Below are 15,221 nucleotides of genomic sequence, written 5' to 3'. Positions count from 1 at the left end.
TTTAGTTGGTTCAGCTCATTTAAAATAAGCAGCAAACCTCCTTTTTTTTGAACCGTGATCCTAAACCCATGACTTGTGTGTACTGTTACACCCCGTACATATTCATAGATGTATAAAGGTTGCATCTGGCCAAGGATACTGATGTTTATTAAGACAGATGCAAAGCTTTAGCAATCTCATAGATGGTGCATTTTTAAAAATGTTAAATAGCAATGCTCCATTGAATGCTTCAGACTTCATAATGGGAGCTATTTTTCAAAGAGCATTATTTTCCTAGTCTCTGCAACCTTCGGGATGCTCCACATATTTTTCTGTCCCGTGGCATCTATTCATTTAGCCAAACGTGACACAGTAATGAACTGTAATGTGTGTTTTGTGAAGCGTTTCAGAGGAATAGACAGGCGGCGCGCTGTAGACATGAAAGCGGGTCAGCACACAGATAGGATGATAAGATTTCAGCTGATGGCAATGCAAAACCGCTATGATGCTATCGGTGAAAGCACTCCAGCTGATTTCACAGCACTAACCGAGCGCACATTAACTTCGAAGATGAATGAGGGGGAACAGATTTGGACTTCTTATCTATTAAAAGGACAGTTCTCCCGAAAATGAAAATTTGCTGTTAATTTACGGAGATGTAGATGCCTTTTTTTCTTTGTTAGAACAATATTTTTAGTATTAAAAGAGACTTAGTGTTTCTTTTAGTATTGGTCTTGTTACAAATGATAATTATTATATTCAACAAGATGCTCAGACTTTGGTGAAAGTGCTTGCTGAGTTAACAAGTTGTTGGTTGCAAGTAATGTTCTGTTTCCTTTTCAGACTGAGCATTTTATATCATAAGACCAACAGAAGCCGTGGATATTTATTTTGTTTTGCCTGTGTATGTTTCAATAGTTGTTGCATTTTCTGAATCAACAAAGACTGATTTTAGCAAAAGAAATCTCATATATTGTTGCACTGAAGTTCATTAGACATTTCTGTGTGGAGTTTGCATGTTCTCCTCGTATTGGCCTGGGTTTCCTCCGTGTGCTCCGGTTTCCCCCACAGTCCAAAGACTTGCACTATAGGTGAATTGAATAAACTAAATTGGCTGTAGTGTATGAGTATGAATGAGAGTGTATGGGTGTTTCCCATTACTGCATCCGCTGCCTAAAACATATGCTGGAATAGTTGATGGTTCATTCCGTTGTGGCGACCTCTGAAATAGAAACTGAGCCAAAGGAAAATTAATGTATGAATGTTGCACTGTTAACAAAAAGTAATCTCAGAGAGCTTTAGACTTTATTTAACATCAAACTTTTAATTGATTTACATCATTTACCTAAAAATAACATCCCCTTATACCAGGGGTGGGCAAACTTGGTCCTGTAGGGCCGGTGTCCTGCACAGTTCAACTCCAACTCTGATCAAACACCCCTGTTTATAGATAATTAGTGATCTTGGAGGCACTGATTAGCATGTTCAGGTGTGTTTGATTAGAGTTGAAGCTAAGCTATGCAGGACACCGGCCCTCCAGGACCGAGTTTGCCCACCCCTGCCTTATACAGTAATTGCAATATACAGCAAAGACGGCATGCGTTTTAGTTTATTTCTAGTGGTTTGTTTGATTCTGACCTAAATTAAAAAAAGTTACTTCTAGTTTGTCTACATGTCATTTTTAAAACCATAAAGATACATATAAAAACAAATAGACATTAAAATAAAATAATGGGTAATAATGCTGTCAAAAAGAAGTAAAGCTATCAAATGTGCCAGAAAAACTTTTGTCCATATTGCTAGTGCACTAAATTTCAAGTGTAGTCTGAAAAATAATTGAAATATTTATTTATTTTGAATAAATTAAGTTACTATGAACAAAAAGACAATAAGTAGAATAAAATTTTACTCGGAAATTTGCAATTTACTCAATGAATTAAACATATATCATATAGAAGTAATGCTTGCTTACTTCTAATTTATTTTCTTTGTTCTTTTAGTGTATTTTTATTGTTTATTTTATTTTATTTATTTTGCCTATTCAATTTATTCTGATTTTATTTATTTATTTGTTTGCTTTGTCAAATCTTTTGAATAAATCAGTTGACCTAGAACACAAAACTAAAAGATTTGTCAAACAATTAAATGTACCGGTAGTGAAGTAGTTCTTAAGTTCAAAACAAATACTGTATAAGTTTCTTCATATATCTTGTACAAAAGAAGTAAAAGATAAAAGAACTACTACCACCACTACTACTACTACTACTACTAATAATAATAATAATAATAATAATAATAATAGTAATAACAATTCCTTACATTTATATAGCACTTTTCTGGATGCTCAAAGCGCTTTTTTGGGAGGGAATCTCCTCATCCATTACTAGGGTGCAGCATCCACTTGGATGACTAAACGACAGCCTATTGCACCAGACTGCACACCACACACCAGCTGATTGGTAAAGAGGAGACAAAGTGATGAAGCCAATCATAATATGGGGATGGTTAGGAGGCCATGATGGACAGAGGCCAGTAGGCAAATTTGGCCAGGATGCCGAGGTTATACCCTTATTCTTTTCGAAGAACATCCTGGGATTTTTAACAACCACAGAGAGTCAGGACCTCAGTTTTATCAGAAAGATGGCACTCACTGAGCTGTATGAAGTCCCCATCAATATACTGGGGCATAAGGACTCACACAGAACCGCAGGTTAAGTGGTCCCTGCTGGTCTCACTAACACAGCAGCGACCTAGCTTTCCCATGTGGTCTCCCACCCAGGAACTAACCAGGTGCAGCCCTGCTTAGCTACAATGGGAAACTAAATGAGAGCTCGCTGCCGATTAAATATATGGGGGGGAATGGGGACCAACAGTGGTTGTGTTACCAACATACCTTTGTAACACAATATCTTTGTTTGTAGCTCATATAGGTTTGGAACAGGTGTACACTGAAAAAAAATTATATTCATTGGATTTGCTAATTTTTTTAATGTAAGTGGTTGCAAACAATTTGTTTTGGGCTAAATTTAAAACAACAAATAACGTCTAACATTACTTAAATAAATTTTGTTTGTTTAAATTGAGCCCATATAAATTGTTTGAAACATTTTCCAAAAAAAAAAAAAAAAGAAAGAAATCAGTTTAGGCTGAGTAAATGAGGCCTTCATTTTTATTTTGGGATGCACTCTCTTTATATGCATCCTATTTTCACAGAAGCATGTTTGTAACTACATGAATGGTAATCTTAACTTCCATTTTTTGTGTGTGAGCTATTCCTTTAAAAACGGATGCTCTGAGTGTGACCTGGGGTAAAACGTAAGAGAAAAGTCAAGCTGCTGTTTTGACTCTTGGAAATGCATTATTTAAGAGGTTCTGTTTTATTAAATTTTCCCTACGTATAGATGAGCGAGGTGACTGCTTGTGTGCGCCACAGTATCCTGAAACGGTAATTAAGTTTTTACCTCAGCGGCACATGAAATGTTATTTGTTGTGACAGTGCCCACATAAATAAAGGATGTGAATCAAGCTGGATCCAACGACAGTCGTGTTCAACCTCATTTTTGTCAGTGCCAGTTCAAACATGCTCTGTTGGCACATATTAAATTTAGAATAAATTATTTCAAAGCCAAAATGCAGCAGTTAGTACATTTGCTCCTGACTCTGAGCATTTGTGCTCATTCTAGATGCACAGGTTCAAGTCAAAACAAAGTCTTTATGAATCAAGTTGATACAAATGTATTAAAACAGATGTAGTTGAAATATTTTGTATTTGTAATCACTGTGTTTTTTAAAAATTATGGTACATAGTCATTCTATTAAACTCATTTACCCCACTGGTTTATTGACACTGATTCAATTAAGATTATGTGACTTGATGATGAGTGATTGATTGAGACTTAGTCATTGAATCGTTCACTTTAACAGTTTTTTTATCAATTTGATTCATTCTGTGACTATTGCTGCATACCAATTCACCTAATATCCATCCTAAATAGTACTAGAAAATAGAATAAGTATGTCCCAAATCATGGTATGTTGAAATGAGTATGCCAAAGGTTCCCGGATGGTTTACTAATTCCGGTGAAACTTTTTAAATGTAGAAGCGTCCATACACTAATCGCTGATATTGCCCGCAGTACATTGCGCGTTGAACACAAATTCGATTAGAACTACAAACAGGGGGGGACAGTGTAAATAAACTACAAACATGGTGGACACGCAAGACCAACCGTCAAGTAGAGAGGCTTCGGTAAAGATGTTTTTATGACTGTAAATTAATATCTAGCCGACTGGAAAATATTTAAATCGCATTTTCTGTGTTATATTTCATCTGCAACATCAATACTGAACTTTTATAAAGATGTGTTTGGACATTAACATCTGAATGCAGAATTATTCAAAGACCTGAGGAGATTTCTCTGCGTGAAAGACTCTGGAATGGGAGATTAACTTAATAAGGAAAGGAAATTTAATATGAAAGAAATGTGGATGATGTGTGGATGATTGACAGGCCTCATAACTAAGCAACCTGAGGATCTGTTAACGAGAAAGTAGCATGTCCCAAAGCTTGCATATTCTTGTCACACACTCAAAAGTATGTTTTCCCCTTACAAAAAAGTAAATACTTTTAGGGTGAAGTATAAGTATGCGAATTGAAACGCAACACAAGAGTCATATGATTATGAGCGAGTTAAAGGATTATTCATGCTGTCAGTTTGTTTATTCAAAGCAAAACACGTTTTGTTTTTTTATGAGTGAATATTTTTACTTGTTTTACTTGTGACAGCCATTAAGCTAGATTTTGAATATAATAAACATATACAATATATATTATTAATACCTTAAAAATACTATGTTTACTTGTTTAACGTAATGTTTCCAAAAGCACTGATTTATTCAGGAAAGGCCAAGGGACTATTTATGACTCAGGCACTGAATCATTCACACAACCAATTTGCTTTAAAACACTTATTCATTCTGGAAAAAAAACAATTGAGTGTGTTTATAAGTGAGTCAATGAAACATTCCCACTATGCATTTATTAATTCAATTCATCTTTATTTCTATAGCTCTTTTACCATGTAGATTGATTAACATAGAAGTTTTAGTAAATTGAAAGTGTGTCAGTCCAGTTTTCAGGGGTGAAGTTCAGTTTAGTTTAGTTCATTGTGGTATAATTTTCACTGCTGAAAGTTCAAACACTGAAGAGCAAATCTATCAATGTGCAGCTCCACAAATCCCAAACTAGCAAGCTGGAGGTGACAGCACCAAGGAAGTTGTGTGAATTGCTTCCTTGTCCTCATTTGTAAGTCGCTTTGGATAAAAGCGTCTGCTAAATGACTAAATGTAAATGTAAACAAACTTCACCAATTGACGAAAGTGAAGGAAAAAAACCTAGAGAGAAACAGGCTCAGTTTGGCATGACCATTTCTTCTCAGGCCAAACGTCTTGTGCAGAGCTGCAGTCTGGAGGTTGGAGATTGCTGGACGTCCATCGTAGAGAAGCTGTAGGTGTTCAGGCTGGTGACTTGTCTGTCACTGGGGTCTTTTAGGATTCATGCTCTCTATTTTTTCCATGACTATATTTAGGATTATGCCTTCTTTAGAGTAAATCATTGACTTATTCCCTCAAATGACTCATTCCCAATCTATTGATTTATTCAGGAAAGCCCAAGTGATTGAATGACTTACAGAGTGATTCACTTAGTTGATTCGTTTACAAATAAAATAAGGGCTTTTGATTCATTCAGGAACATCATTTCTACCAGAAAGACTTTTTTGGAGGCAGATAAACATTTTAACATTTATTGTGAATAGTTTGCATAAGTGTATGTTCATTACAATCCGTTCATAAAGTCCTTTAGTGTAAGCCCTGTGTATGGTGCAGAATTCCGAATGAGCAGACAGATCCTGCCTAAAGATGAAGGCAGGGCGAAGCCAACCCCCTGAGTGGAGATGAGGCTGACCTGGTGGTGGTGATGGGGAGGATGGAGGGAAACTTCCGCGACATCACCTGAGTACAGCGAAACAGATTGTTTAGATGGGCTTATCTGTAGCATGCTTGGTTGTTATTCACCTTATTCTTCGCTGACGAGCGGGCGCAGCCATTTGAATCTTTTTAGCTTGAGACTTCCGGTCTCATTCACTTCCATTCATTTTTAGACATTAAAAACTGCTCGATTCGCTGTTTGATGTTGAAAACTGATATTTCCTTATTATATTATTCTATTTGGTCTATATAGTCATGCAAACATTTGTTTGTAGAGCAAGTAGTTTGACCATTTTCACTTCCGCATTTTAGAATAAGGTCAATAGGCTGATGAGATAATTGCTATGAATGACGTGACATATCAGTCTTCCTGACAGAACTATCGCTAAAGCTTTCATTTCTGGTGTTCATGTTTTGTCATATTTTAATGAATATATTTTAAGTTAAGTCAATATTAGATCCTTATATGAATATATTGTGCAAAACTAATTAAGATATTAATTGGACATTAATAATAAAATTTAAAATGTGATTTAAGAGACATAACTGACACTGTAAGCAACTCTCAACCAGAATAAAATAAAGCACTTATGCTATTTTAATATGCTGTTATAAAATGAAATGCATAACAGTAAATGGCATTAGCAGCAGTCATAGATATTTCCCTTTCCTTAGTATAGCAGAGTATATAACCAATATCTCTAATCAAATTGGTCAAGAGTGTGTGAATGGCCAATAATACAAAATGCAGGACTTCCTGCTTTGTAGCTTTTACGTGTTGAGCAAGTTACCAGAACCACAGTGTTTATCGCCGCCTCCAGAGGGAGGTCTCCATATGCTCTTTTTAATTGCACTGAAACAACGGCATTGATGTGAGGTGTACTTACAGATGTGTTTTCAATAGCGCACAAACAGCTGTTCTGCCCTTGCTTTTACACCTCAACCATTTTACCTCAGCTGTTTCCTAAGCACTACCTTATTGGGGTTCTTATTTAATGCTCCGATCTGCTGTCTGACAGCAGAAAGGGTTGCTCCTTATTCCCCCTGAATTCCTCCGGAGGTTCCTGCCAATGACAAGAGACTTTTTTTTTATTTTACATTCTGAATATGTAAACAAGAGCTGCATCCGGCGTAATTAAATCCCCTTTTCTTGATTTGCATATAATTGAGCTCAAGGCCCAAAAATGGATTTCACTGAGACAGCTTGCAGAGAGTGTTTGTAGTGCAGACGGGCTTTGGAAAATTAGTAAAATCGATAGCGGTGCGGTCGACAGCGCCCACCTGTAAACAGCAGCATCTGATGCGGTGTGCTGGGAATGGGACGGGCACGTTCAGTGAGATGATTCATCCTGCAGAGAACTGAAGAAATACCGGATGCTGTGTCACTCCTTTGGCAGGTGTTCAAAGCCTCATACTCCGTGACCTCGGGGTGCAATTGAATGTGCGAATTTGTGTTTATGCGTGCGTTTGTGAGATCGGAAACTCGCATCTCTCTCTCCTTCGTTTCTCGAATGCCTGGTTTTTGTCAGACAGGGAACATCCATGCGAGACGCATCTCTGAGAACGGTTGCAGGGAGCAGCAGAACCCTCGTTGAAACGCAGATGGAGCAGCTTGATTAAAAATTAATAGCAGAGGACGGTTGCATGGGGAGAAAATGAGCACAGCTCTTGGCCTGTCAGAAAGAAATCTGTCCTCCTCTGGCACGACTCAGCACGCTTTTACCGCCGCCTCGCGTCCTCGAGTGCCTCGCTTTATTTCTAATTGAAACACCAATTGCGCTCGCTTTAAAGAGGTGTCAGAAGAGTTGAAACGTGGAATTAAGAGCCCAAGAGTCCAGCAGGGAAGCAACAAGCAATCTGACTGTTTACAAGCAATAAGTGTCATTTTAAATATCAGGGTCACGCACCGTACAGAAGTGAAATGAGAACTCCTGGAACTGTAGGTTTATTTTTTATTTATTTATTTTTTTAGCTATAAAAGCAAAGTTTGTTGAGGTAAAATTGGAATTTTAGCCTGACAGCCTTGTTTGGAAGTTTTGAAAAAATCTTTAATAGAATTGAAAGTCTGAAAGTGGTTAGATCAGTGGTTCTCAAACTTTTTTCACCAAGTACCACCTTAGAAAAAAATTGTCTCTCCAAGTACCACCATAATGACCAATATTTTAAAAATTGCACCGTAGGCCTAATTAAGCAGCTACAGCTGTGCAGAGTTTGAAAACGAGGCAGATTAATTCCTATTATTAAGAATATGTATAATTGTCAGTCACTTTAAACATTTTAAATAGTCTGAACATTAACTGTTTGCAGGTAAAAATAAAAAATAAATAAATATATATATATATATATATATATATATATATATATATATATATATATATATATATATATATATATATATATATATATATATATATATAAAGTAAAAGGAAAACTGCTGTATTTAAATCTAAAGTATTCATAGGAGCCTATTCATCAAAAGCTGGAAATGTTGCTTGGACCTCATAAATATAGGCTATATGGCATATTCATACACTTTCAGACAAATCTTGAAATATATGTTAAATGTTCATATGACAGGGTTCATACAGGCACAGCCTAATGAAAATCAAGAAATTTTAAGCACTTTTTCCAGCAGCTATTTTTTTATTTTTAAGACTGACATGCTATGTATTGAAGATGTATGTATTGAAGATGTATTGAAATGTATTCTCAGCAACCCATAAAATATTGCATAGGAATTGTACAAATTTAAACAATTATTATTATTATTATTATTAATCATATATTAATAATATAATAAACCTGCACTTAATGCTTATGAAATATTTTTTGTACTCAAGTAAAAATACTATTACACTGCTAAAATAACACACATTTTAGGAAATACAACTAATATTAGGTAAGAGTACAAAGTACTCTTTTAATAAGTACTAGTTGGTTACTTTTGAAAAAAACAAAATCAGATTTTCATTATGAAATCACTTTTAAGTGTAAACCTGATTGAATGGTTTAATTGCTTAAATCCCAAAGCTATATGTAAAGGAATTTGCACAAACAAAGAAAGTATAGTCAATTTTTCCTTTCATGACAATTAATATTTTTCAATAGCACTGGTAAAACTACCAAATAATCTTTAAGGCCATAGAGACACTTTTTGCCCATTTTTAAAACAATATTTTCAACCTTTGAAAGGTTTATTTAGTATATGATGAAAAGATTTAAATTTAGCCTTTTATTTACATATTTTACACTATTTTTCTTTACAATATGGCAAATTTGTTTCTTAAATAGCTGTACATCACATGTAGATTTTATTTTACACTTGATCTTAAACTTAAATACAAACTTTACAAAAAACACAAGTACACTTTCAGTAAAAAATAAAACAAATGACTTTATTTTACTTGAGGTATTTGAAATATGACAACAATACATTTATCAAAGCAGTGCTTTAAGAGCCTTATTGTTATTTTTAAATAAACAATTAGCAACAAGGGATTGCTTTGACCTGTAATGCTTTAAGACAGATCAGAATACAGCTAAATGTATAAATCACACAAATACCTCATCCAGAAACATTTCCAGCATAATTATTTTGTCGTAAAGAAATAAAAAAAGTTCCACCTTTGCTAAAAGTAAGTTTCACTTTACAATACAGCCAAATAAGAAGACCATTAGCATTGTCATCGATCATGCATCAATCTAATTCTAAATACTTGATAACTTTGAATACTTTTGACTAAATTTAGTCAAGTAACAAAGACAAATAATGTCTACTTTAATAGTGAACAGATCGCGATTGTGTTCAATCTGAGCACACAGGCGATCATGACAGGACTTGCAGTTCATTTGAAAAAAGCTTATTTAAGAGCTCGCATATCTGTTTTAGTGATTTGCGTACATGAATGCGCTCTCTCGTGTTAAAATAAAGCACTCGCCACATTTCCAGAAGTGAGTAATTGCGCAATACCTCTATTCCCGCGCCGCCATTCAGAATGTATTTAGAGGAGTGACAGGTCAGAGGCGAGTCGACTCGCTGTTGGAGAGCGAAACGTGTATGTAGATCATCAAATAGGCAGGAAATATGTCCGCGGTTTAATCACTCTGCAAGACATCTCGATAGTGAAAACATCCGAGAAGCATTATTCCAACAAAACATTTGTTTTTAAGTTGTTTTTTCTGTCTCTGCGACTCAGAAAGCCTTTGTCCCGCCCTTACGTTTCACGCAAAAACACACAAAAAAAAGGGTCGACTGTGATTGGCCAGTTTTCATGTCAGTCAAATCACGCTTCAGAATCAATTCGGAAACTGATTTTCAGCAGCTTATGACAAATTGTACTAAAATAAACATTCTAAGCACAGCGCTGTAATCGTACGCTTCACAAAAATGCCAAAGCTGATCACATCGATAATATAGTTCACATCAAAGGATTAAAAATGTTAATTGTTTATTTAATTATTTGGCGATTCCTACACGTACCACTAGGAGGAAGCCCGCGTACCACTAGTGGTACGCGTACCACAGTTTGAGAACCACTGGGTTAGATCAATTAGATTGGTTAGTTCGATTGATGAATAGATGGATAATTGGATCGATGGATGGGTTAATGGTTGGATGGATAGATACATGGATGGGTGGTTGGTAAGTGCGTGAGTTGATGGTTGGTTGGGTGGATGGATAGATGGATGTGTGTGTGGGTGGGTGGGTGGTTGGATGGATGGGTGGATGGATCGATGGATGGATGGTTGGTTGGTAAGTGTGTGGCTGGATGGTTGGATGTATGGATGGTTGGGTGGGTAGATGGAAGGATGGAAGGATGGATGGATGGATGGATGGATGGATGGATGGATGGATGGATGGATGGATAGATGGATGGATGGTGGGGTGGATGGAATGGTTGGTTGAGTGGGTTATTAGTTGGGTCTGGATGGGTGGGTGGATGGATGGTTGGTTGATTAGTTGGTCGGTTGGTTGGGTCATTGAATCCTTCACTTTTGAATGACCCAATCGGTTGATTGGATGGATGAATGGATGGATGGATGGATGGATGGATGGATGGATGGATGGATGGCTGGATGGATGGGTGGGTGGATGGATGGACGTATTGACGAACGGTTGGTTGGCATGATTGGGTGGGTGGGTGATTAGGTTGGATGAATTGATGGATGGATGGATGGATGGATGGATGGATGGACGGACGGATGGATGGATAAATGGTTGGTTGGTTGAATAGATGGATGGATGGTTTTTTGGATATATGGATGGTTGGGTGGGTAGATGGAAGGATGGATGGATGGATGGATAGATGGATGGATAGATGAATGGATGGTGGGGTGGATGGAATGGTTGGTTGAGTGGATTATTAGTTGAGTCTGGATGGGTGGGTGGATGGATGGTTGGTTGATTAGTTGGTCGGTTGGTTGGGTCATTGAATCCTTCACTTTTCAATGACCCAATCAATTGATTGGATGGATGGATGAATGGATGGGTGGATGGGTGGCAGGGTGGGTGAATGGATGGATGGATGGGTGGGTAGATGGATGGATGGATGGATGGATGGATGGATGGATGGATGGATGGATGGATGGATGGATGGATGGATGGACGGACGAATAGCCGAACGGTTTGTTGGTTGGGGTTGGTTGGTTGGATGGATGGATGTTTGTTTGATTGGGTGGGTGGGTGATTAGGTTGGATGAATGGATGAATGGATGGATGGATGGATGGATGGATGGATGGATGGATGGATGGATGGATGGATGGGTGGTTTTTTGGATGGATGGATGGATGGTTGGAAGGACGTATAGATAGACGTTTCAACATTTTTTAAAAATTTATACATATTTTATGCACCCACCAAACATAATATTCATGCTTCTGATTTTGGGATGTTGATCTTTCCTCCAACAACTGTTGGAAGACGTTTTTTTTTTGACAACTTTAATAGTTAGAAGTGTTATTTTGTCTGTATTAGTGTTGTAAATAACAGTTCAAAAACATGGTAATAAACTGCTTTATCTTTTCTTAATGGACTTATTTCTCTATAATTCTCTCTCTATGTTATATCTTATACATTATATTGTTTCTAACTACACCCAGGTGTTAATAAAATCATTTTGTTGATCTGCGTGAATTGTGAATTTTCAACGTCAAAAGTTGACCAAGGACTCAAAAGAAAATCCTTGTTAGACAGACAAACAGACTTTGAAAATGATGCGAAAAGAAATAATGACAGCATATGTTTTATGTTGCTATAACTCAGAAAGAAAGTATGCAGGTTTTAAAATGACACGTGGTCAATTTTGACAGAATTTTAGTTTTTGAGTGAACAAACCTTTTAATAACATGTTTAATACAATCATTCAATCCCGGCTTGAAGCCTTTCAAAGTTAAACAGCACTTTAAAGTAGCTTTCACAGAACAATTGATTAATTACTACCTTCTACTCAAGTACTCGTACTAATTCTGGGCGACACATTCACTGTTTGATATATCTCGAAGAAATTATTGTTACAAGTCTCTCGAGATTTAATTAAAACCCTGAATGCAATTATGTAAATTCAGAGGAAACCCACAGTTTAACCATAACTACGCTATACTTACATTTTGAAAGATTGCTGTTTGATGTCAGAGCATGATACATTTTTATGCCTGCAGATATGTAAATGTTCAAAGCAATAGCCAAAAGTCATTCCCCAAATTTGAGTGAAAAATGCTGCAAACTGATGAACATGTGACATTTTTCTCCCCTTTGTTCTCAGATGCTTAATTATTCAGACGCTTCCAATTTTTAGTCATTCTCAACCTTTTTTGGGGGTAGTTTGTGAAGAAGGAGTGTATAACTTTTGCTTTTCATATTGTATGAGTAACCTCCTCAGGTTATTTTCGTGTGCTTCGCGTACAGTACTAGTGTAGGCATATTTTGAATAAAAGCAGCTTTTGTTTATTAATTTTCTCCCTTGGGACCTTTTGTAAATGCAAGACATTTGTAGTTGAAGGTTTTAAATAGCTGTTCAGTCTCAGTGCAGTAGAGGCTTGCTGCTTGGACATCATTTTTGAGCCATCATGTGTGTGTGTGCTGAAAGTGCAAGGGTTTGTGTTTGCTTTCTCCTCCCCGCGGGGCTTTCAGACACCAGTTTCAGGGATGATCAATGCTTCCCTAAAACAGATCAAACCGGCTTTGTGTCAACAACACTGGCAGCTAATATGAAGTCACCCTGAGATGTTATTACCTCCATATCCAGCTAATACATACGATTTACAGAAGTCATTGACAATATGTTTCGATTTTGGAAACATATCAATATGATGAAGAAACAGTGTCAATTTATTGACCTTGGATTTAAAATTATTGGGTTGTCATAACCTTTACATTGGATTTAAATAATTCATTCATTCATTTTCCCAGTGTTGGGTCAAATGCAGTCAATAGTTTCAATATTTATATTCATTTTTTTATTTTTCTTCAACTTAGTCCCTTTATTCTTCAGGGGTTCTTCAACTTAGTCCCTTTATTCTTCAGGGGTTGCCACAGCGGAATGAACCACCAACTATTCTGGCATATGTTTTACACAGCAGATGCCCTACCAGCTGCAACCCAGTACTGGGAAATTTGGAGTTTTAATTAAAAGTATTTGTCTAATAATAGTCAAAATATGTATCAATACAGACAAATTGATCTGCAAGAAGATCGCTGGTTTGAGTCCCAGCTGGGCTAGTTGGCATTTCTGTGTGGAGTTGCATGTTCTTTCTGTGTTCGTGTGGGTTTTCCTTGGGTACTCCAGTTTCTGCTACAGTCCAAAGACATGTGCTATAGGTGAATTGGATCAACTAAATCAGCCATAGTGTATGAGTGTGTGTGTGTGTGAATGAGTGCATAATTTAAATTAGTTCTAATTGAATTACTTACTATAAATTTAGTATTGTTTATAGAATATTTATATTTTAAAATAAAGTATTTAGTATTTTATATATACAGTTGAAGTCAGAATTATTAGCCCCCTGTTAATTTTTTTTTCAATTTCTGTTTAACAGAGTGAAGATTTTTTCGACACATTTCTAAACATAATAGTTTTAATAACTCATTTCTAATAACTGATTTATTTTAGGCGAGGCAGTGGCGCAGTAGGTAGTGCTGTCGCCTCACAGCAAGAAGGTTGCTGGGTCGCTGGTTTGAACCTCGGCTCTGTGTGGAGTTTGCATGTTATCCCTGCCTTCGCGTGGGTTTCCTCCGAGTGCTCCGGGTTCCCCCACAGTCCAAAGACATGCTGCAGGTGAATTTATGTAGGCTAAATTGTCCGTAGTGTATGAGTGTGTGTATGAATGTGTGTGGATGTTCCCAGGGATGGGTTGCGGCTGGAAGGGCATCCACTGCGTAAAAACTAGCTGGATAAGTTGGCGGTTCATTCCGCTGTGGCGACCCCGGATTAATAAAGGGACTAAGCTGACAAGAAAATTAATGAATGAATGAGTTATTTTATCTTTGCCATGTTGACAGTAAATTATATTTTTCTTGATACTTTTCAAGACACTTCTATACAGCTTAAAGTGACATTTAAAGGCTTAACTAGGTTAATTAGGTTAACTAGGCAGGATAGGTTAATTAGGCAAGTTATTGTATAACGATGGTTTGTTCTGTAGACTATTGAAAGAAAATATAGCCTAACGGGGCTAATAATTTTGACCTTAAAATGGTTGTTAAAAAATTTACTTCTTTTATTCTAGCCGAATTTAAACAAATAAGACATTATCCAGAAGGAAAAATAATCAGACACACTGAAAATTTCCTTGCTCTGTAAAACATATTTTGGGAAATATAAAAAAAGAGAAAAACAATTCAAAGGGGGACTAAAAATTCTGACTTCAACTGTGTGTGTGTGTATGTATGTATGTATATATATATATATATATATATATATATATATATATATATATATATATATATATATATATATATATATATATATATATATATATATAGTGTATATATCACACGAGATGCAGTGGTTGAGGTTGCAGACTGAGTGCCTTAGTGCCCCCAGCAGTGATGATATACATTCACATTAATTTACATAATATAATAAATTAGAATATTTTTTACTATTTGTGTGTATAAACATTTTCATGTTCATTTTTTATAGAAAAGTTCACGTATTATGACACTTGATCTTATTTTCTGTATCAGAGTGTAAAAAAAAAAAACAAAAAACAAAAAAACGGGGCACGTTGCAAGCTTATTATGAACAAAAACAGT

General features: G+C 36.2%; 1 protein-coding gene across 22 annotated transcripts in view; it reads left to right on the top strand.

Annotated features, from left to right (window-relative positions):
• The window catches only part of fibcd1a (fibrinogen C domain containing 1a), a 398,615-nt gene that overhangs the window by 345,116 nt on the left and 38,278 nt on the right, over positions 1-15,221 (top strand). The gene's annotated exons all lie outside the window — the stretch shown is intronic.

The sequence above is a fragment of the Danio rerio genome, chromosome 8 (genome assembly GCF_049306965.1).
Source record: "Danio rerio strain Tuebingen ecotype United States chromosome 8, GRCz12tu, whole genome shotgun sequence".
In the NCBI taxonomy this organism is placed as follows: Eukaryota; Metazoa; Chordata; class Actinopteri; order Cypriniformes; family Danionidae; genus Danio; species Danio rerio.
This window is presented reverse-complemented; position numbering and strand designations above follow the sequence as displayed.